Source organism: Polypterus senegalus, chromosome 12 (genome assembly GCF_016835505.1).
Source record: "Polypterus senegalus isolate Bchr_013 chromosome 12, ASM1683550v1, whole genome shotgun sequence".
Taxonomy (NCBI): Eukaryota; Metazoa; Chordata; class Cladistia; order Polypteriformes; family Polypteridae; genus Polypterus; species Polypterus senegalus.
Genome location: NC_053165.1, coordinates 92,540,438 through 92,562,571, shown reverse-complemented (window position 1 = coordinate 92,562,571; position 22,134 = coordinate 92,540,438). Strand labels below are relative to the sequence as shown.

General features: G+C 43.6%; 1 protein-coding gene across 4 annotated transcripts in view; it reads right to left on the bottom strand.

The window, feature by feature from the left end:
- The window catches only part of sh2d3a (SH2 domain containing 3A), an 87,743-nt gene that overhangs the window by 28,906 nt on the left and 36,703 nt on the right, over window positions 1-22,134 (bottom strand). The window contains exon 1 of one of the 4 annotated variants that reach the window (XM_039772902.1): window positions 4,043-4,258. The exons of the other annotated variants lie outside the window; for them this stretch is intronic. The gene's annotated coding sequence lies outside the window, so the exon portion shown is untranslated. Of the gene's footprint in view, window positions 1-4,042; window positions 4,259-22,134 lie in introns of those variants that run through there. 4 annotated transcript variants of the gene reach the window in all.

Sequence of the window (22,134 nt, the reverse complement as noted above, 5' to 3'; positions counted from 1 at the left end):
CGCCAATGCACCTAACCTTCATGTCTTTGGACTGTGGAAGAAAACCGGAGCACCCGGAGGAAAACCCACGCAGACACGGGGAGAACATACAAACTCCACACAGGGAGGACCCGGGAAGTGAACCCGGGTCTCCTTACTGCGAGGCAGCAGCACTACCCACTGCGCCACTGTGGCACCCCAAGTACAAATACAACAGTTAAAACAAAACCAATAAAAACAATAAATAAACAAACCAGAACTATTCAGCATTGATTAAAAGCTTGTGTTTAGTTGTTTTTAAAAAGAATCAACAGACTCGACTCGACTCCATGCAGACCACAAGGCAGGCTCTTCCATAGTCTCGGAGCCACAGACTGAAAGGCACAAAGGGTTGGTAGCCGAGTGTGTGGGACAACGAGAAGGCCCTGTTGCCCAGATCTGAGAGTCTGACAAGCTGTACGGTGTTGGAGCAGCTTGGTTAGGTACTCGAGAGCTTGTCCATGCAAAGCTCTGAAAGGAAGTACCAAAACCTTTAAATGAATTCTATAAAACACTGGGAGCCAGTGCAGTGTGTGCAGAATAGGGGTGATATGATCACTTGGGCTAACTGGCACGAGTTAGGAGCCTGCAGGCAGCTGCATTTTGAACTAACTGAAGACGTGAGAGAGAGAAAGAGAAAGAAAGAGAGAGAAAGAGAAAGAGAGAGGAGTCGCTCAAACCTGTAAAGAGAGCATTACAGTAATCAAGCCATGAGAAAGTAACAGAATGAACAAACATCTCCAATTCTGATTTCTTAGTTTGGAGAGATTTCTTAAATGAAAGAAACACGAGTGGCTGACTGACTCTACGTATTTATCAAGTGTCAGGGACTGGACAAAAATAACCCCAAGGTTTTGCAGACTCGACTTAATAACAGGAGAGACAGAAGATCATTTTAAACTGATCTCAGAATGAAGAACAGGAGGAGCAACAATTGGTACCTCAGTCTTTCCTGAATTAAACTGCAGGTAATGAACTACTGAGCCAGTTGTTAACCTGAGACAGACAATCAACAAATGTGACCAAAGTATTAGATAGATAGAGATAGATAGATTTTAATTTTAGTATGTATAGATAGATAGATTTTAATTTTAGTATGTATAGATAGATAGATAGATAGATAGATAGATACTTTATTAATCCCAAGGGGAAATTCACATACTCCAGCAGCAGCATACTGATAAAGAACAATATTAAATTAAAAAGTGATAACAATGAAGGTATAACAGACAAAAGTATGAATGATGAACTTTTTTCGGCCAAGGAACTGAGTGGGTAACAGAACGCTGCCCAATTTTAAGAGGAGCGATCTTATTCAAAATATCAGTACAATGGTCATTACAACTGGGGAAACTGGAGCCATTTTTATTTTAGAGAAAAGGGGCGCAAACCCTCGGGGCACCCACCCTCCAGTGCCAGTCAGTCCTAACGCAGACTCGCCACGTTACACCTCAGCCTGCCAGAGCTCAGAGTCGACTCGAACAGACGTGTGACTTGCAAGGCAGACAGTGGGGACCCCTAGTGGGGAGTGCCAGAAAAAATCCAGCCAGCCTCAGCCAATCGGCTTGAAGGGCAGGGTCTGAATGGGAAGGCCAGACAGACAGAATATTAGATAGATGGTGCCTTACACATCTGTGTGTTTCTCTCTCTCTCATATCATGTATGTGTGTGTGTTGCACACACACACACACACACACAAAGATAGACAGAAATAGACAATAAGTTATGAAAGGCACTCTATTAAATAGACACGGGCAGACAAATAGGTACACTATATTATATAGGCAGAAACATGTGAAAGGCACTATATTAGACAGACAGAGATAGGCCAAAGCAGACTGACAGATGTGAAATGCACTGTTTTAAATATAGAAAGAAACATGTGAAAGGCACTTATATTATACAAACACACAGACAGATGTGAAAGGCACTCTATATTAGAAAGACTGAGACATGTGAAAGGCACTATATTAGATAGAGGGACAGAGACAGACCACGTTTTACTGCACTGTTTAACATAGTTAGAGGTAGACAGATGTGAAAGGCACTATATTAAAAAGACAGACAGAAGATGAAGGACACCGTACTGAACTGACATAAATGTGAAAGGCACTATATTAGACAGAGATAGATAAACATGTGGAAGGCAGTACATTAGACAGACAGACAGAGGTAGCACTTTACTGTTGCCAAGGAGAAAATGTAGCTTTTTACCAAAACTCAATAAATAATAAATAAATAACAACCCCACTCAAATCCACATCATCCACATTGCTAACAAGAAAGGCAGAAACCCTCTAACTTGGCCAAGTACTAAAAAAGCAATCACACTCCCTGTGAAGAGCTATAAAAAGGCGCTGCAGCAGTCATGTCGTGTAGAATAAAACGTGCCGTCTGAAAGTTTTATTTTTTCTGTTTCACAATAGTATGCACCATATAAAGCACTGAATAAAAAGAGCTAGTAGATGGATAAGTCGCCTGTTCAGATCTCGGCACTTATAACACAACGTCTCCATCAGATCACCAACTGGTGGATGAAATGAAAGAATTCTGCTGTACACGGATTATGTGCAGGGCAGGCACAGTGGCCTAGCAGTTAAGGGTCTGGACTGCAAACTATGCAGCTGTCAGTTCAATGGCCATCGCTCACTTACTGACTGTGTGACCTTGAACAAGTGAAGTTTCTGACCTGTGGTCCGTTCTTTAAATAACACAAATATTGTCACACGTGTGTGCTTAGGGGGCACCTGCAGGGCTTTGCTAAGGTTAAGTAATTCCACCCTGAAAAGAGAGGTGGCACTGTCTCCCCAACTTGAGCTCTGAAGGGTGGATTCCATGGCCACGCCCCTATGCAGGTTCCATGACCACACCCCTATGTGGGCTCTGGAAGCTCCACCCCTTCTGGGATGACTGCAGTGTATTCGATCTGCTGACTGGAAATGGATGTTCATTTAAAGGACCCGACTAGGAGAGAGACAGAGGTCCCCTACCCAATGCACTTTTGAACCCTGAAAGGTAGCGGATGTGGCCATTATTTCTGTTGTTTCACTCATTTCTTTTTGAAATTAAAAGTGGATTGTCAGGCCGGAACCTCCATCCTTGAACTCTTGTGTGACACGTTGTTGCCAGTATGCTTAAAAGCCGAGGGGGCTCATGTCTGGATTGAGCAAGAAAAAACAACTGATTTAAATATTTTATCTTTACACCTCATATATCATTGAGTAAGGAAGGATGAGTCCAGATAATTTGTTCCTGTAGGAACTCGGAAGGTTGTTGGAGAATTTGACAGACTTCATAGAGACCATCAGTCAATTGTACAGAGCCGTCATTTTTTTATTCTTTGTAATTTCCCAGATACGGGGATGGTGGTTTTGGTTTGACACTCTGTAAAAAGTTACTGTATAAAAGTAGTTTTCTCTCTCTCTTTAGCCAACACCCCCGTCAAGAAAACACATAAAAAACAAACAGATTCAAAATGGTCACATTTGCACCTTCTGAATGGCTGTAAACATATGGCAAATGCAGTCCAAATAAATTTCTTCATTGCACTAATCCTGCGCTGAACAGAAACGTGTATACTGTATATGAATCAGGAAGGCAGTGTGGCGCAGTGGTTAAGGTTTTGGACTTCAAAGCGGTTCAAATCTTGCTAATGACACTGTGGGACCCTGAGCAAGTCACTTCACCTTCCTGTACTCCAACTGGAAAAACAAAAGAAAAATGTAACCAATTGTATTTCAAATGTTGCAGGTTGCCTTAAATAAAAGGTGTCTGATATATAATAAAAATCTCATAAGGACACATAAAAATGTGCAGGGACTGATACCATCGGCTCAAATCGCAATCCACGAGCGTGCGCAGTCCGCGTGTCCCGTGGGCGCCAGCGTGCGCAGATAAATCACGTGTCAGCGCATGCTTCCAGCCTCCCCCTCCCTCCCCTCGCGTTATAAAAGACATCCTTTCGCATCAGCACCTGGTATTGGAACCTCAGCCTTAACACCTACATATCGACAGAGATGCGCACCCTCATTTAATATGTCCCACGTAAAGAGCTCCCGCTCCTCTTGGGTTTGCTGCAATAATATGGCCTTTGCCAGCGCAGACATCAGTTGTCTTTTGTCCGATCTCTTCTGCTTTACGTTTTGTAGACGCTGATCTGCATGGCGTTCAATATCGGAACGATCTTGTCTCCCTCGGGTGGGTCGCCGTGTCCATTCATTCCCTGAAGAAACGCGGACTGCTAGAGGCGACTTAAGTCCCGTGCAACTCGTAAACACAAGTTTCTGAGAATGCGGCCTCCTTTTTAATGATCAGATAAGTCCACTTAAAAGGAAAAGTACGGCACGTCTGCAGGGTGCGGCGTGAGTCGTACTGGAACAAACATCTCCAAGCTTTGGGAGCGAGCCAGCAACTGTCCCGAGCGCGCACTGCCACTCACTCTCTCTCTCACACACACACACCATTCTGGAGCGGAGACTCGCGACTCGACTATAAAAGGCAACGGAAGGTAAGGTCAAATGAGTAGCTCGAGCGCAAAAGCCTGAGCCACCTATCGACCTCCTGAACTTCGTTCCACCAATCCATAAACGCCCACAAAATGTAGGGTGGCACAGTTGCCACTTTCCTGAAAATAACCACAGCGCAATGACTTTTGCCGTTTGGGCAGGTACTCGCACCTTTGGCAATAGCACAAAAAAATTAACTCCCGCACCCCTTCAGGTGTTCAGCGGTGCAGCCACAGGGGCAAAAAACACACACTAGAGCGTAATATCAAAGTCTGGGGATCACCTAAAGTTGAACAGGTAACAAACAAGAACAGCAAACAATGCGACAGACATTATAGAACATTTGTACGGATTGATAGCCACAAAAAAAAATCAAAAATAGCATCAGAGATTAGGAACTTTACATAAATATATTGATATAATGGACCGTGAGCGCGATACCGGATAGCCATCAGATCACATGCAGTGTGCCCTGTCAAATATTTTGAAACGCAGTGCGCCACTAAAGAAAGAAAAGGCAAATAAAAAAAATAAAAAAAAACACGTTATTCCGGCACCTTTGTTATAATATCAGGTGTGTACAGATGTATTAGTAAACCGAAGGGGAAAAACGAAAATAAGAAAAAAAAATTTAAAAATACAAACACGTTTTTCCAGTCTGTAGACTCTCGCCAAGGCACCAATGACCCTCGCTTGCTATCAGTAGCGACACATCCATCTCTGTAACTGCACAGCGTTTATGTCGCGGCATTGCCAGATAACCTTACCATTCCATGAATGAATTGTCAACGACATTCTGCTCAGGTATGCGAGTATTTCTCTCTCTACCAGTGCGTGAATTTTTTTTACAAATGAGATTTCTCACTATCGTGCGAAGTGACAGGTAACAAAACGCACTGAAAAAAATCCTGCAAAAAAAAAAAATATATATATATATCTCAACTACATTAACCATTTATCTTCACAGTAAAAAAAAAAAAACTGTAATACAATAAACCGTTAAAGCAGGGGTGCCCACACTTTTTCGGCACCTACATTAGAAATGCTATATACACACACACTTTATACATAAAATGTATGTTGTCGTACCTTGCATAACTGAATAACCTTTATAGCACAATTAAATACATTTATGGTCACTACAGTATTTGGATGTAATAATCGTCATGTGGGAAAAGGCTGACTCGCATAAATAAGTAGAGCCGAATAATGCAGTCAAGGAGCTTTTGAATTCAGCCGAGTGAAAAATGACGGCTGTCCGATTAACTGCGATTTTAGTTCCCTCTCCTTTGTCTTTCTCAGATCGCTTTTTTGTAAGGAAGTCAGTTTCGTAGTTTTTATGAACAGTTCGAAAGTGCCTTTCCACATTTTCCTTCTTTGGAATAGCAATGATAGATGGACAGATCAGACAAACGCACTTCGATTGTGAGAAGAAAATCCTCTTCCAATTCCACATTCAGCCCAAACCCTCCCCAAACAATTTTCTTAAATCCCTTCTTTAGTCGATATAAATTGGAAGGATAACTAGATCACAGCCGGAGTTTTGCAGTAGCTCGCGCGTTTGATCGTGCGTGCAGGATGACCAGTGTGTTAGAAGACAAGAGATCTCAGACTGGCCGCCCTGTATGTCAATCAAGTGGCAAATGCCATAGGGAATATATATGATAGACTAAAGTTTAAAAATATATATATATATTTTTTGAATGCAACGTAATCGACCTAAAGGAATGCTTTTTAAAGAGGTAAAAGCATGCAAATGTATACTTAAACAGTGTTTTAGTTGTCAATGCCAATTAATTGTCTTAATGTGCAAGACTATTTTGTAAATAGCTAACTGTGCTACTCGTCGGGCTGACATCTAAGCAGGCAACGCGCTAACGTTTGCATTGCAGCTTGTCTGTCCGGTTGCTATGCAATTAATTTTATTTGTGCCAAAATTAAATACAATCCATTGTGTTAAATACGGTAAAATGTACGGAAGCTCTGAACCGCACAATGAAAAAAAAATGGAATAGCCCCTATCTCGTATATACGTGAAAACATCTCGTAAGTATAGGATACTTTTATGTACGTAAGAGTTGTTTTCACATACGTATGGAATACCCGAAGCGCACTTTTGCAATTTTTGTACATACGGGATACCCGAAGCGCATCTTTGCAATCTTTTAAATCTAACTTTATCCCGTACGTACCAGATATTTTCACGTACATACTCAATAAGGGTATCACTTTTTTTTTTTAAACATGGTGTGGCTCAGAGCATTCATAAAAATGCAACACATGTGCAGGTGGGCCATTTGATTTTGGTACGGTTGTGTCGTGTCATAATTAAAAAGATGTCAACCAAACGATTGATTGATTTTCAGTACGGCACAGAGTCTTGTTCTAACTTTACAATACAACACAAAAGCCCATTGCATTTTAACTCACGTCCGTTGATTGCGAGTCATAACTAAAAGCACAGAAGAGGCACTGCCTTCAACTTAGCGGCAGCTCCGTGTGTGCTGCATTTCTATTGGAGCCCATGCCTTAATCGCGCCAAAACTAAACGACCAATCAGCATCATGATGTTGGACAAGGGGCGTCAACACAATAATAAACTGAATCTGAAACTTGCAAACGCTACGTTTGGTGGTGGGGGACGGTGGTGGTTGTTTGTTGGCTGAAGGGGCTACCGCTGCGCCACCGTACCATCCCAGTGGACACAGTTTACAAAGCACACGGGCCCTGAAGGACATTGCAAGGAGACTGAAGTCCAAGTTTGATTATTTAAATGTGGAATTCTCTGAGGGAGCGGGACTTCCAATAGCTGTCCATATGCAATAAACATTTTGTTAAATAAAGAAATGTCTGTTAAAAAAAATAAAAATAGAAAGCAGCTTTGTCATGCGCTAACAGAATGTGTTTAAAATAGATCTGTATAAATGAGGCACAGGTCCAGATAAGCAAAGTGGCAGACATTGTGCTCTGAAATTCAAGGACGTGAACAGGATACGGCGACTGCCAGATAACAAAAATAGCCATAATCATTGAACTCTGCTCCATATAAATCCCTAGCGTTATTTAATCTTTTTGTTTCAATAGATAAACATGTGGATGTTCTCTACACACCACATAATACACCACCGTCCAAGCCTGCCTTCCTTTTTAATTGGCACGCAGGAGTGCAAACCAACGTCTCCTTATTGCGAGGCAGCAGTTCTGCTACTGAGGAGCCACCCCAGCCTGACCCTATACTGTGACGATCACCCATCTGTTTAACACTGATTTAATAATAATAATAAAGATTAATTACATTTATATAGCACTGTTTTAACAGCATCATAGGCCCCAGAGCAAAGCAGTGCACTAGGACCCCTGTTCTGATAGTAAAACAGAAACATACATAGGCATGAGAAACATCGTGGGCCCCTATGCCCCTGGGAGACCCGGCCAGTGCCCGTACGTTAAGAAGGCGCTCGCAGAGCGCTGGTTTTGCTACTCAAACCACTTAGACTAAGGGGGACCACTAATGTGCAGCACCCATCTGGATGATGCGACAGCAGCCATTTTTGCACCAGTATGCTCACCACACATTAGCTGGTAGGTGGTGAAGTAGTCAGCGAGATAGCCAGTTAGAGACAAGGGATCGGGCCAGCCGTCAGAAATATTTGGGCCCCAGACAACTGGGTACGTGTGGGGTCCCCCTGCCTTCCCCCGGGTCCCCACATGCCAAAACCTGCAAATACGTATACATAATGATCGAAATGTAGTTGATCCGAGAGCAATAATGCTGCATTTATGAATGCCATACTTGATGAGTTAAGCCTTCTCGCACATCAAAGTTTGACTGCGAGAAGGAAAGCCAGCACTAACGGAAGCTCGTAGCGGAATTGAAACAATACATTAATGAGATTGGCCTATGTATTATCTAACGTGTAACGGTACAATTATACCAATGCAATGAATAGGAGTAACATCTGAACAGTTTGATATATACTAACGGTTAGGGTTATCTACATGGTGTACAATCAGTACGGTAACTCGCTGTATCAAACTTCAAAGTTTTCAAAAAATCCGGGTGATCCAGAATCTTCAGTGATACACACAAAACCAACGCACACTCGTCACTGCTTTAAAAGCAACAATAAACCCCCAAGCGAATGAATTATCAAACTACGGAGACGGACTTCTGCTACACCATACATGTCAACGTCCACAATAGTGCACAACAATATCGCAGCGCCTGTGTGTGTGAAACGGAAGTATTCAATTACAGTGGCGAAGTCAATCCATTATCCACGTACCCTGTACAACAAACAGACTACTCAACGTCAAGCTCAAGGACGTCGACGTCGGCTCTCCTTTGTCTTTGAGAAGCGTGCCACTGCCGGCCCCCTTTGACAAGCGTGCTTCACACGACACGAGCACAGCGTGCGGCTATTAAAGCACTCACTTGTATTCTTGTAAGGTAAATGATTTAACTTTTCTATTACATGTAACTTGAATAATTGTCCAAATATATGTCTACGTGCACAACATCAGCATAAAAAAAAAAAATCAAGCGTCAAGGGGCCCCCTTCCGTTAGGCCCCGGACCAGAGTCCCGTTTGTCCCCCCCAAAGGTGGCGGGCCTGCAAGGGATGATTAGGGGGCCAGAATGACTAGACTGTGGTGGGCAGTTTAGCCAGGACATTGGGGTACACCCTGCCCTTTTCAAAAATGCCCAGGGATCTTCTATGACCACAGAGAGTCTGGACGTCAGTTTTACGTCTCATCTGAATGATGGTGCCATTTGTACCGCATGGTGTCCCCGTCACTGCGCTTTGGGCATTGAGATGCACATTCAGACCACAGGGTAAGCGCCCCCTGCTGGGCTCGCAAACACCTCCTCCAGCAGCAAGCCAAGCTTTTCCTAGGTGGTCTCCCATCCAAGAACTGGATGACCTCTTCTGAAGTGCAGATTTGGGGTCGCATTGAGCACAAGGCAGAAGACCAACCTGAATGAGGCTCCAGTGCACCACCATCTCTGTCCATTTTCAGAATGAATCGATACTGAATCATGCACATGAGTCTGCCCTGCGGTGGGACTGGCACTGCCAAGTTGGTTCTGGTCATATTGCCAATGCTGTTGGTACAGTCCAATGACTGATCAATCTACACCTTTTCTTAACTCCCTTAATCCAGGGAAGCTGGATCCCATCTTACCAGCAGTAGGCGAAGGCAGAAACAAACCCCAGATGGGACGCCAGTCCCCATGATCCTCGAAGGAAGACGACGAAGACGAAGACAGACTTTTATTTTTAATGCCATTTGGGTGTAGACCAGGGGTGTCCAACTCCAATCCTGGTGGGCCGCAGTGGCTGCATGTGTTCACTGTAACCCTTTTCCTAATCAGGGAATGTGCTAATTAACTCCTTTTCCATTCATTTTAATGGCCCTGTTTTTAAGGATTCACTCCTCCGAGTTAATTCATTTCGTCATTAAATGGCGGCCAAACAGAAATCAGATGTGAAACGAGCCAACAGATGACTGGCTAACTTGGAACGTCAAACTGCAGCCAGTTTCTTAACGAGAAGCCAGTTCTTGCTGTTAATTAAACCCGTTACCGAATATCATGACTTGTTGCTGCTCTCGTTCTGCCACAGCAGACTGTTGATTTTCTGTTTTTTGCTAAGACCACCGTCAAGATGTTTTGGTGGCCTGAGCAGACCAGCATGACCGAGACCTTCACTTTTCTTTATTTGCAGGTGAGCTGGTCACGTGACGGCTTGTTTTGGGTCTCATTAAGAAAAGAAAAAAAAAAAAAACAGCTAAGGGTTCTGAGTCACGTCAATTAAAACAAAGACAAAACAAGTTAATCAGCAGCAAACACGGCTCACTAATTAAGAAGACGGTTAGAATGGAGACCTGCAGCCACTGCGGCCCACCAGGACCAGAGCTGGACACTCCTGTCCTATAGCCTTATAACATACCAGTAATGACGTACTGCACGGAACACACTTGACTTGAGCGTTCCTGGGTTTCATTCTCTTTCTTTTTCTGTACGTTTATCATTCGTTTGCTCAGAGGTTGACGTGCTCACTGCTTCCTGAGCGGCTCTTCTTTTCTCCACCCTAGCGGCCCGCTTCTTCTCTTCTCTTTTCACGTTAAAACTGATTAAGTCAGTGTTTGTGTTGCAATTACTTAGTACGTTTTTCTTAATTTTTCACTTAAGCTGGCACTTAAGTCTTCAATCTGCCTCAAGAATGATTTAAGATATGAAGAGGTAGGGGAAGTGACGGTGAAGGTGGTAGGGAATGAGAACGGCGCCCTACACATGCACCGCATAGTCGCCTTGCTGGCCGCTGCTGAGAGTTGATTCTACAATAAAATAAAATAATAAGAGGAATAACCTAGATGGTCAATCATCACCCCAAAAGCGGATAGTAGACGTCACATAGTATATGTGTACCAAATTTCAGGTCAATAGTTCAAACGGTTTGTGAGCTACAAGTGATTTAAAAATCCTGGACAGACAAACGGACAACCACGGTAACGTAATAAATATAAAGATTTCTCCGTTATGCTGATGAATACACAGGTTTATATCCCTGCGTGTTAGTGCTGGGCGGTATGACCAAAACTCTATATCACGGTATTTTTCTAAATTATCCCAGTTTCACGGTATTCGACGGTATTTTTTCCCCATGCATGAGTGGATGTTAACCACATTTTCCACTACAGTTACTGCAGTAGACTGGCTAAGAATAACCGATTCCACTAGTCATGAGAATTGTACAAAAAAACATTTTAATGTGCACCCAAGTATTAATACAGCTTTGCATGGCCACATAGAGCGATCGTTTTCAAGGGAGTGGCACTAATCACATTGCATGACAGTTGCAGTCAAAATATAGAACCTTTTTATTGAACAATTTTTGCAAATAACTTAAACTATAAATTTTGACAACATATTTTAAACCATCCAAAGAGGCATTTTGACTTAGTAAACATATCCAGAGGTGCTTTTCAAAAGTTGTATTGCACCGAACATGTCTTAGAAAAGGAATAAATAGTAAATATGCTTTGTAAACCAACTAGACTTTCTGTTCATGTTAACAATCTCTGTCCACTCACACGTTAGCTATATGGATTGTAATGGCGTTGGTTATCTCGATCCACCACTTGCTTTTTTTGTCGTAGGCAGTACTTCTAGCAAACGCGTCTACAAGTCACGTCTGACTCGAGCGTCCTCTAGTTTTTTTTAGTTTTACCCGAGGACGTGGTGGGTGCCAATCTTAGTTCCCTACATTCATGGCACTCCAAAGCATGTTTGTGGCTAAGGTGGTGCAGCAAATTGCTCGTGTTGACAGCTTTAGCTCGACAGCATTTGCAGTAAATGGTTTGAAAAGGTCAGATGTGGACCAAACAACTAAGGTGTTGCCAGACAACAGACACGGCTCCTTTTTTTGGCAAACATTCTTCTGTGTCATCATGTTCAGCTTTATCGTCTGCTACAGCTTCAGTTTCGGAATATTCTCTGTCCATTTTCACCGCTCAGTACCTCCACTAAATCATGAGCAGTAATCCCTCGCTACTTCGCAGTTCACTTTTCGCGGATTCACGACTTTGCGGGTTTTTAAATATAGTAGTAGTATTTCCTAGTCTAAGAACAACAAAACAAGTTTGGTGACTTGTAAGACGGGCTGCGATTGGTAATGGGAGGGAGACGACAAATCACAGCTTCCCGCTTTCTAATTGGGCCCGTGATTGGTGCTTTGACTGATGCCCAGATCCCACAGCACCTCCCCTTGTGTCTCTGTCGCGGCCATTTCGCCTTCAAGCTTTCTCACCGAGCGGTTTACTTTACACTGTACTGTGTGTGATTTTTTTTTGTGGTTTCTTTGTGTTGAACTTCGCTTCAATTTTCACCCCCTGCAATGGCTCCCAAACGTGCTCCTTCTTCCAAGGCTGGTGCTGAGCCTAAACACCAATGAAGAATGATGACGATCGCTGAGAAGGTGAAACTTCTGGATATGTTGAAGGAAGGGAGAACGTTCGCGGCTGTGGCTGCAGACAGGCTAAGGATCTGCAAGAGCGGTCACAGGAATGGGACGACGATATGGTTCGATCATCCAATTTTGCAACAAGGTCGACGACGTCATGACCGCCTACAAGCTGCTCTTCGACCGGAAAAAGAAGCAGCGGCAGCAGCTGCCAATCACAATGTTTTTGCAGCCTCGCAAAAAAGAGCCAGTTCCTACTACTACTACGGATACACCTTCGGAAACCGTGGAAGAGGTGCCCCAGGAAATGGCACCGCCGTCTGAAGAGACATAAAATACAGTCATTGGCTGCGCAGTAAAAGTCATCATCACCTTCATCGTCATCATTTTTACTGCACAGCGTATTCACCACCATCATCACGTCATATACAGTGATCCCTTGCTATATCGCGCTTCGACTTTTGCGGCTTCACTCTATCGCGGATTTTAAATGTAAGCATATCAAAATATATATCACAGATTTTTCGCTGGTTCGCGGATTTCTGCGGACAATGGGTCTTTTAATTTATGCTACATGCTTCCTCAGTTTGTTTGCCCAGTTGATTTCATACAAGGGACGCTATTGGCGGATGGCTTAGAAGCTACCCAATCAGAGCATGTATTACATATTAACTAAAACTCCTCAATGATATAAGATATGCTTCCTGCGCGGTGATTGGTTGTTTGCTTCTCTCTATCTTTCTCGCTCTCTCTGCCTGACGGAGGGGGTGTGAGCAGAGGGGCTGTTTGCACAGAGGACACGGACGCTCCTCTACAAAATGCCGCTTTATCGCGGTGGTTCTGTACACTTAAAAGCACGTATTGATTTTTTGATTGTTTGCTTTTCTTATCTCGCTGTCTCTCTCTCTGACATTCTCTGCTCCTGACGCGCTCCTTTATGACGGCGCTCTTTTGAAGATAAGATATGTTTGCATTCTTTTAATTGTGAGAAAGAACTGTCATCTCTGTCTTGTCATGGAGCACAGTTTAAACGTTTGACTAAAGGGTGTTATTTGTCTAGAGGGCTCTAATAATGTGAACAGTGTGGGAGAGTTTATAAGGACTTAAAATATATAAAAATAACCATACAAACATATGGTTTCTACTTCGCGGATTTTCACCTATCGCAGGGGGGTCTGGAACGCAACCCCCGCGATAGAGGAGGGATTACTGTATAGGTACGTGTACTTCACCATACAGTAACTGTAAACTTATCTACCGATTTCTTATTGCTTCACAGTTGTCCCCGTTATTAATAGAGTAAAGGGTGGGTTGTAAACAGTACAGGGAAGGCTTAAAAACGTCCAAATACACGTTCAATAATTAAATAAATATGGTGTTCCTACTTCTTGGAAATTCAGTTTTTGCGGCCCAGCGATAAACGAGGGATTACTGTACTCCGTTGCATGTGTGTTTAGCGGTGTCGCAGTGAAAACAGTCCCCCCTTAGCCACGTTCCAAACATCGTTTAGGCTATTTAAACCGGTATTGCGGTATAAGAAAAATCCATATCATAACAAAAATAAAAAACGGTTTTCGATATGAACCGGTATACCTCCCAGCACTACTGTGTGTAACTCTGCAATTATTCGCCTGCACGATTGTATTTTTGAATTAAGATCCTGGGTAGTGGACAATTTTCTTAATCTCAATCAAAATAAAAAAACAGAAGGAAGGAAGTGCCAATAGCTGGTCCTTCGGCCAAAGCTCAAACTGGTCTTGAACGTCTCGACTCTTTCGCTGACTCTTGCAAGCCTCAACTTCGTAAACTTGGTGTCATTTTTGACAGCAAACCTCTCCTCTGAGAAACAGATGAACTCTGTAGTTAAAAGTTGCTTTTACCAGCTTCAACTCATAGCTAAGTGAGAACTTTTTTTAGACACAACAGAAAAGAGGCTCGTCAGTCTGATATCTCGCATTTCACGTACAATTACAAAATCGAAAAAAAAAAAAAAAAGACAAAATTGCAGCTGTATTCACCATTCCAGCTAACCCTTTATACAGCGCCAGCCCCATCAAGCAGCATGCTATTGGCTGTCAGAAAAGAGGCAAACACAAGTGGGCAGCACGATATATAAATGTGACAGAGCCAACGCTTTTCAGTTGCTTAAACTGGCAAGGTCAGCTGATCCGACATACCCCCGTGACATGAAATCCTGTAATGTGACATCGGCTTAAAGTGGATGAGTGGTGTTTTACTTTCTCGTATACAAAGTATCGGGAAAGTATTGTAAATCGTCCAAAAGATTCGATGTTAAGATTTTGATGAATCGTCGTTTTAGACCTCCCTGGCTTTCTCGTATACAAAGTATAGAGAAAATATTGGAATCCTCCAAAAATTCCATTTTGAGATTTTGATGAATCTCAACGTTTTTGGAATTATGTCTCTCGTATATTTTTTACTGCTCAAAAGAATTAAAGGAACACTTTTTAACCAGAGTATAGTATAAAGTCAATGAAACTTATGGGATATTAATCTGGTCAGTTAAGTAGCAGAGGGGGTTGTTAATCAGTTTCAGCTGCTGTGGTGTTAATGAAATTAACAACAGATGCACTAGAGGGGCAACAATGAGATGACCCCCAAAACAGGAATGGTTTAACAGGTGGAGGCCACTGACATTTTTCCCTCCTCATCTTTTCTGACTGTTTCTTCACTAGTTTTGCATTTGGCTACAGTCAGTGTCACTACTGGTAGCATGAGGTGATACCTGGACCCTACAGAGGTTGCACAGGTAGTCCAACTTCTCCAGGATGGCACATCAATACGTGTCATTGCCAGAAGGTTTGCTGTGTCTCCCTGCACAGTCTCAAGGGCATGGAGGAGATTCTAGGAGACAAGCAGTTACTCTAGGAGAGCTGGAGAGGGCCATAGAAGGTCCATAACCCATCAGCAGGACCAGTATCTGCCAGAGCCCTACAAAATGACCTCCAGCAGGCCACTGGTGTGAATGTCTCTGACAAAACAACCAGAAAGACTTCATGAGGGTGACCCAAGGCCCCATGTCCTCTAATGGGCCCTGAGCTCACTGCCCAGCAGCATGCAGCTCGATTGGCATTCGCCATAGAATACCAGAATTGGCAGATGCACCACTGGTGCCCTGTGCTTTTACAGATGAGAGCAGGTTCACCCTGAGCACGTGACAGAAGTGAAAGGGTCTGGAGAAGCCATGGAGAACATTATGCTGCCTGTAACATCATTCAGCATGAGCAGTTTGGTGGTGGGTTAATGATTGTCTGGGGAGGCATATCCATGGAGGGTCACACAGACCGCTACAGGCTTGACAAAGGCACCTTGGCTGCCATTAGGTATCAGGATGAAATCCTTGGACCCATTGTCAGACCCTATGCTGGTACAGTGGCTCCTGGTGCACGACAATTCCTGGCCTCATGTGGTGAGAGTATGCAGGCAGTTCCTGGAGGATGAAGGAATTGATACCATTGACTGGCCACCACACTTTCCTGACCTAAATCCAATAGAACACCTCTGGGACATTATGTTTTGGTCCATCCAATGCCACCAGGTTGCACCTCAGACTGTCCAGGAGCTCAGTGATGCCCTGGTCCAGATCTGGGAGGAGATCCCCTACAACACTATCTGTCATCTCATTAGAAGCATGCACCGATGTTGTCAGGCATGTATACAAGAACACAGGGGCCATACAAAGTGCTGCGTACAATTTGGAGTTGCTGCAATTCAATTTTGGCAAAATGGACTAGCCTGCCACATCATTTTTTCACTCTGATTTTTGGGGCGTCTTTGAATTCAGGGCTCTGTAGGTTGATCATTTTCATTTCCATCAAACGATGTGGCATCCTTTCGTTCCTAACACATTACCCAGTCTATATCAGTATAGATATCCAGGAGGATTTCTTTTTCCCATGGAGATCTGATGTGTTTTCAAAGTGTTCCTTTAATTTTATTGAGCAGTTATATATATATATATAATATATATGCCAAGAGACTGTCCCAGGGTTGTCTCGCGGGGACGTGGAACATGAGATTCTTGCAAGACACGCCCTACTTACAAAAGATATCATATAACACATAGCACATCCATCAAAAAAACAGTCAGTCTTGTAAAAGCACGTAGTTCACACAGATCCTGTGCTCTCAACACATATAAAGCGTATAAGGACAATAGACAGGAGAATAGAGACCCAAAGGCGTTGGAGAGGAAAAAATGTAGATAAGAGATTATGAAACCAGTAAAAATCGGAAGTATTGCAGCATCCCAGCCAGGTTGCGGCCTTTTTGGTTTTAAGTGACTGTTCGGTCCGATTGAGGGAGAGCAGAGTACAGCACGGAAGACTGACAGTGGGGTACTGATTGATGCGGTAAGGGGGAGGCGAGACGTGGGGGATGAGGGGTTGGAGAGGATGCTAGAAAGTTGTGTTTGGGGTTACCAAGTCAGCGATTGTTCAAGTAAAACTTTTGTGACACTTCATCATGTACAGTATCAAAGAAAAGACAGAAAAGCTCACATTACTGCAAAACAAAAAGGTGATTAATCATCAGAAACAGGTGTAATTGAAAAAAGAGCAGGACAAAGAGGTCAGAAATAAAAGGCAAAGAGTACACAACAAAGTCATTTCGCATTCGCATCATTCAATGCACAAAACGTGGATTTACACAATAATGGACCACACGCTATGAGAATCTGTGGTCCTGCAACAGTTATAGCAACGACAAGTTGAATTTCAAAGAATACACAATTCGGTCAGGTGTATATTTATGATCACGAAGATGCGATGCAAATTTTAACAGGCAAAAAGAAAGGTAATGTATATATTCCGTGAATAACATTACACACCAAAGGAGATCGTGATATGCCATTCGTATTAAAATGTTTACAATTTACCATGAGAATAGCTTTTGCTATCACAATCAATAAATCACAGGGACAAACATTAGTTTATTAGGGAAACAGAAACAATATTCACTCACGGGCAGTTATACGTTGCGTTGTCACAATGTGTCTCCAGAAAATATTGTTTTTAATGAAGCTTTAAAGTAAAAGTGCAAATAATGAAATTGAAACAATTCCAAAGAAAAAAAAAAATTGTATATCCAATTAACCAAACACAGGGGTTGGTGAGCAAAGCGAGCAGGGGGTGAAGCCCCCTAGTGTGTGTATATATATGTAACATAATGTTACATTAACCGGAAGTGGTACTTTACCTTTTATTCATGCAGCTGCAGAGTGCAATTTATTCAACTTTACTTTTATAATACAGTGGTACCTTGAGATACGAGTGCCCCAATGTACAAATTTTTTGAGATACGAGCCATCACTAGGTCGATTTTTTGCCTCGAGTTACGAGCCAAAATTTGAAATACGAGCCATCAAAGAGCTTGTTGCCACACATTCTGAGGAACTGACGACAGAGGAGTTGACAGAACTACAGACGCAGCAACATATGGAGGTTCTGCAGGAGATCGGTATCACGGAGGAGGTTATCTCTTAAAGTAAGTGTTTGCAATTTGGGAAAAAGTTTCGAACTTTAAAGAAAAGAAAGATACTTTCATGGACTCCTCAGAAGTCCACTTGAAAGCCATTCTATACCAAAAAGGAAGTAATTTCCTTTCTGTGCCTATGGCACATGCTGCGAACATGAAATAGTCGTTCAAGAACATGAAGATACTTTTAGACAACATCCAGTATCAGAACTAGAAGTGGGATTTGTGTGACGATCTCACCGTTAATGGCACATTTGCTTGGTTACACCAACGCCTGTTTTGTTGTGCGAGTGGGACAAGAGGAACCACTATGGTCAGAACGAGAGGCCAAAAGCGTTTCACTTGTTCCAGGAAAGGAAAAATGTGCTAAAAGAAGTTTACCTTCCTCTTCTGCCCATCAAACTTTCCTAAAATGAACAGATAAAAACACAAAAAAGGTCTGGGTACTTGAATGCATTTCAGCGACGGGAAAATGAAGGAAAACATTTTTTGAAGATCTTCACATCAGAGACGTGTTAAAAGAGGAGAGATTTGAAAGAAAGAATTGAACGAAGTGGAGACAGCTGCTTGGCAGAACTTCAAAAGTATTAATCTTAAAGAACGTCTTGGAAAACAAAACCACAAGGATGAAAACTAACCAGAGACTGTGAATGACCTTCAAGTCCTACCAGACGATGGGGTGCAATGTGTCATCAAAGATTCATTTCTTCGATTTTTTCCCCTGCCTCTGAAAATCTTGGCGCAGTCAGTGATGAACATGGTTAGCAATTTGGTGCAGCACATCCCACGGATGCTCGTTCGCATTGAGATCTGGGGAGTACAGAGGCCAAGTCAACACCTTGAACTCACTGTCACGTTCCTCAAGCCCTTGCTGAACAATTTGTGCAGTGTGGCAGGCTGTGTCAACCTGCTGAAAGAGGCCACTGCCATCAGGGAATGCCATTAATATGAAGAGGTGTACGTGGACTGTGACAACCTTTAAATTAGGGGGTATGTGGTAAAGGAAACATCCACACGAATGCAAGGACCCCAGGTTTCCCAGCATAGAACATTGCCCAGGTCACCATTATTAATCCCAAGGGGAAATTCACAAAGTTTATCTAATCTAACCAGAGTGCTTCTACCAGCTTGCCGTTTTCCCATAGTGCATTCTGCTGCCATCTCATTCTCTGGTAAATGACGCACATGCAACCCGGCCGTCCAAATGATCTAAAAGAAAACCCAATTCATCAGACCAGGCCACCTTCTTTCAGTCCTCCACGGTCCAGTTCTGATGCTCACGTGCCCATTGTAGGCTCTTTCGTTGGTGGGCAGGAGTCAGCACGGACACTTGGACTCGTCTATGGCTACGCAGTACGGTGTAATGCACTGTGTGTTCCAACACCTTTCTCTCATGGCCAGCATTAAGTTTTTCAACAGTATGTACTATGAGAATTGGACCACACGGGTGAGCCTTCGCTCCCCACATGCATCAATGAGCCTTCGCTCCCCATGACCCTGTCAGCGGTTCACCTTTCTTGGACCTCGTTTGGTAGGAATTAACTACTGAATACTGGGAACACCCCACAAGACCTGCCATTTTGGAGATGCTGTGTCCCACTCGTCCAGCCATCACAATTTAGCCCATGCCAAGGTTGCTCAGATCCTAACGCTCGCCCATTTCCCCCTCTGATTTAAGAACACCACCTTCAAGAACTGACTGTTCACTAGCCACCCAACATATCCAGCCCCTGAGTGGTGTCCTTGTAACGAGATAATCAAGGTTATTCACTTCAGTTTTTAGCTCTTTGAGGGCTGAATATTTTTTTCTAAAAAACTCAATTTTCTGAGAAGTACACAAAGCAATGGTTTTACACATAAATCAACATAAAACATCTGTTGCTACGTGCTGTGGCTGCTGTTGGCGCATGTTTGGCATCTCTGGCAGCGTGGGGGCACCTCAGTGGTCAGCCGGAATGCATGGTGGGCTGGTTGTCTTCGTACAGCAAGTGGGCAGCAGTGGCAGTCGCAGTGCAACACAATATGGTTTGTACCTCTTGTCATCAAGAGTGGTGGTCCTCCCAGGCAAACGCTGCTGTAGGTGCACCAGCTACACGAAAGTGTTCAGCACCACGATCAGCTGGGGACCGATCAGATGATGCTGGTACCTCACTTTCGTTTTCGATATCCATCTCCAGATCACTTGCATCAAACTCGGAGTCCGACAAGTCGGAGTCCTACTCAACAAAATTACATAAAACGTCCATGGAGTATTTTGCTTTGCACATTCATCTTGGTCTCTCGCCAGATGTCTCTGCCATTTCAGGTGCGGTTTGCTCTTCGCTACTCATGCACTCATAGGCAATCGAGGTTAAATTAACAAAGCCATGTAACTTTCCTTCTAGCAAAGAGAGTCAAACGTAAACGTAGCGGTGAGTTTTGTTGTGGTTTACAGCTGATTACCGTCCTCTACCCCCTGAAATTTTGACAAAAGTCAACATCAGCCCTGAAAGAGTTAATGTTGTGGCGGATACTGTAAGTGTAAATTACAGGTTGCTGCCCTCCTTCGTATTAAATCAAATGTGCAACTGAAGTGTCAGTGAAATGCCAGCTGCTCCTCCGCTTTACCATATTAAGACGTGCATTAATGGCAGGAACGTCCTCTCTGAAGGCAGCAGCACCATTCACACATGCAGACTATCCTAGGAATTTATCAGTAAATTGCCAGGTTAAGGGCATGTGTGAACAATGCAGTAGGCAAGCAACCCAGTACACTCAACCCGGTAATGTCCCAGGTCAAGACCCCAGTGGGCGTTCCTGTGTAGTTACCAGGTCTGCAAATGCGAGAAAAAAACCCATAAAACTGCTGGGTCAGGAACACCAAATGCCACGTCAATAATACACGGGACGGTTTGTCTGCTTTGTCATTTAGCACACAAGACTCAGACGATGACATAAACTTCGAGGGGTAGCTTGATTGCTTCTCAGACGTTGGATGGAATACTGAATAAGGCAGCAATTGCAGAAGTCTGTTACGGACGCAGCCATAGACCATCTGCTTTGTCACCTAACTGGAGGCAATTTCTACCAGATGGAGCACATTGCTTGTCCATAGCGACGTTCGGGAATATTAAGCAGTCGTATACAATAGGTCTTCAGATCAGGGCTGCCTGGTTTTTCAGTATGCCATTTGCAATTGTATTACTTAAAAGCATCTTTGAACTTTCAGTAAGTAAATAACAACGTGATATGGGCGTATCTCTAGAAGAGGAACAGTTTCTGCTCAGCTGGTGGACTTCTACTCAAGTGAAAAAATCAACTGAGATGCTGAAGACTGCAGTTCTTGTGTACATTTTTTTGGCATCTCCACCCTTAAAACGGACCGTTTTTTAAAATACCGTTGATTACAAAAATGACTTGGTTGTTCTGGTATTGGGCAGCACGGTGGCGTAGTGGTAGCGCTGCTACCTCGCAGTTAGGAGACCTGGGTTTTCTTCCCAGGTCCTTCCTGCGTGGAATTTGCATGTTCTTCCCGTGTCTGCGTGGATTTCCTCTGGGTGGTCTGGTTTCCTCCCACCGTCCAAAGACATGTAGGTTAGGTGCATTGGCGATCCTAAATGGTCCCTAGTGCGTGCTTGGTGTGTGGGTGTGCGTGTGTGTCCTGCGGTGGGCCGGCACCTTGCCCGGGGTTTGTTCCTGCCTTGAGCTGGCTGGGATTGGCTCCAGCAGACCCCCTTGACCCTGTGTTAGGATATAGGAGGGTGGACAATGACTGACTGGCTGTCTGTTCTGGTATTTGTCAGGTCAGGTTGGGGAGCATGCACTGGTACAGAACGTTGCCACAACCGCAAAACAACGAAACGGCTTGGGATCCTGGTAAGCAAAAAGGCAGAGGGTGGTCCAGTCCCACCCTCATCTATCTGCTGCATCCCGGTGTTACGTGGGTGTCCACTTGGCCTGGTCCAGCTGCTTGGACCCTCAGCAATGAGAATTTTGCGAGCCAGATCACCAATCGGGGAATCAAGCCACATGGCCGTATAGCCAAAACTGATGCCCCCTCACAATGAGCAACACAAAAATCAAAACCAGTGGTACCCAAATTCCAGCAAATTCCTAGGATGGTTTTCCTCGCCTGTATGAATGAACAAAACCCCCTTAGACACAGAGTGG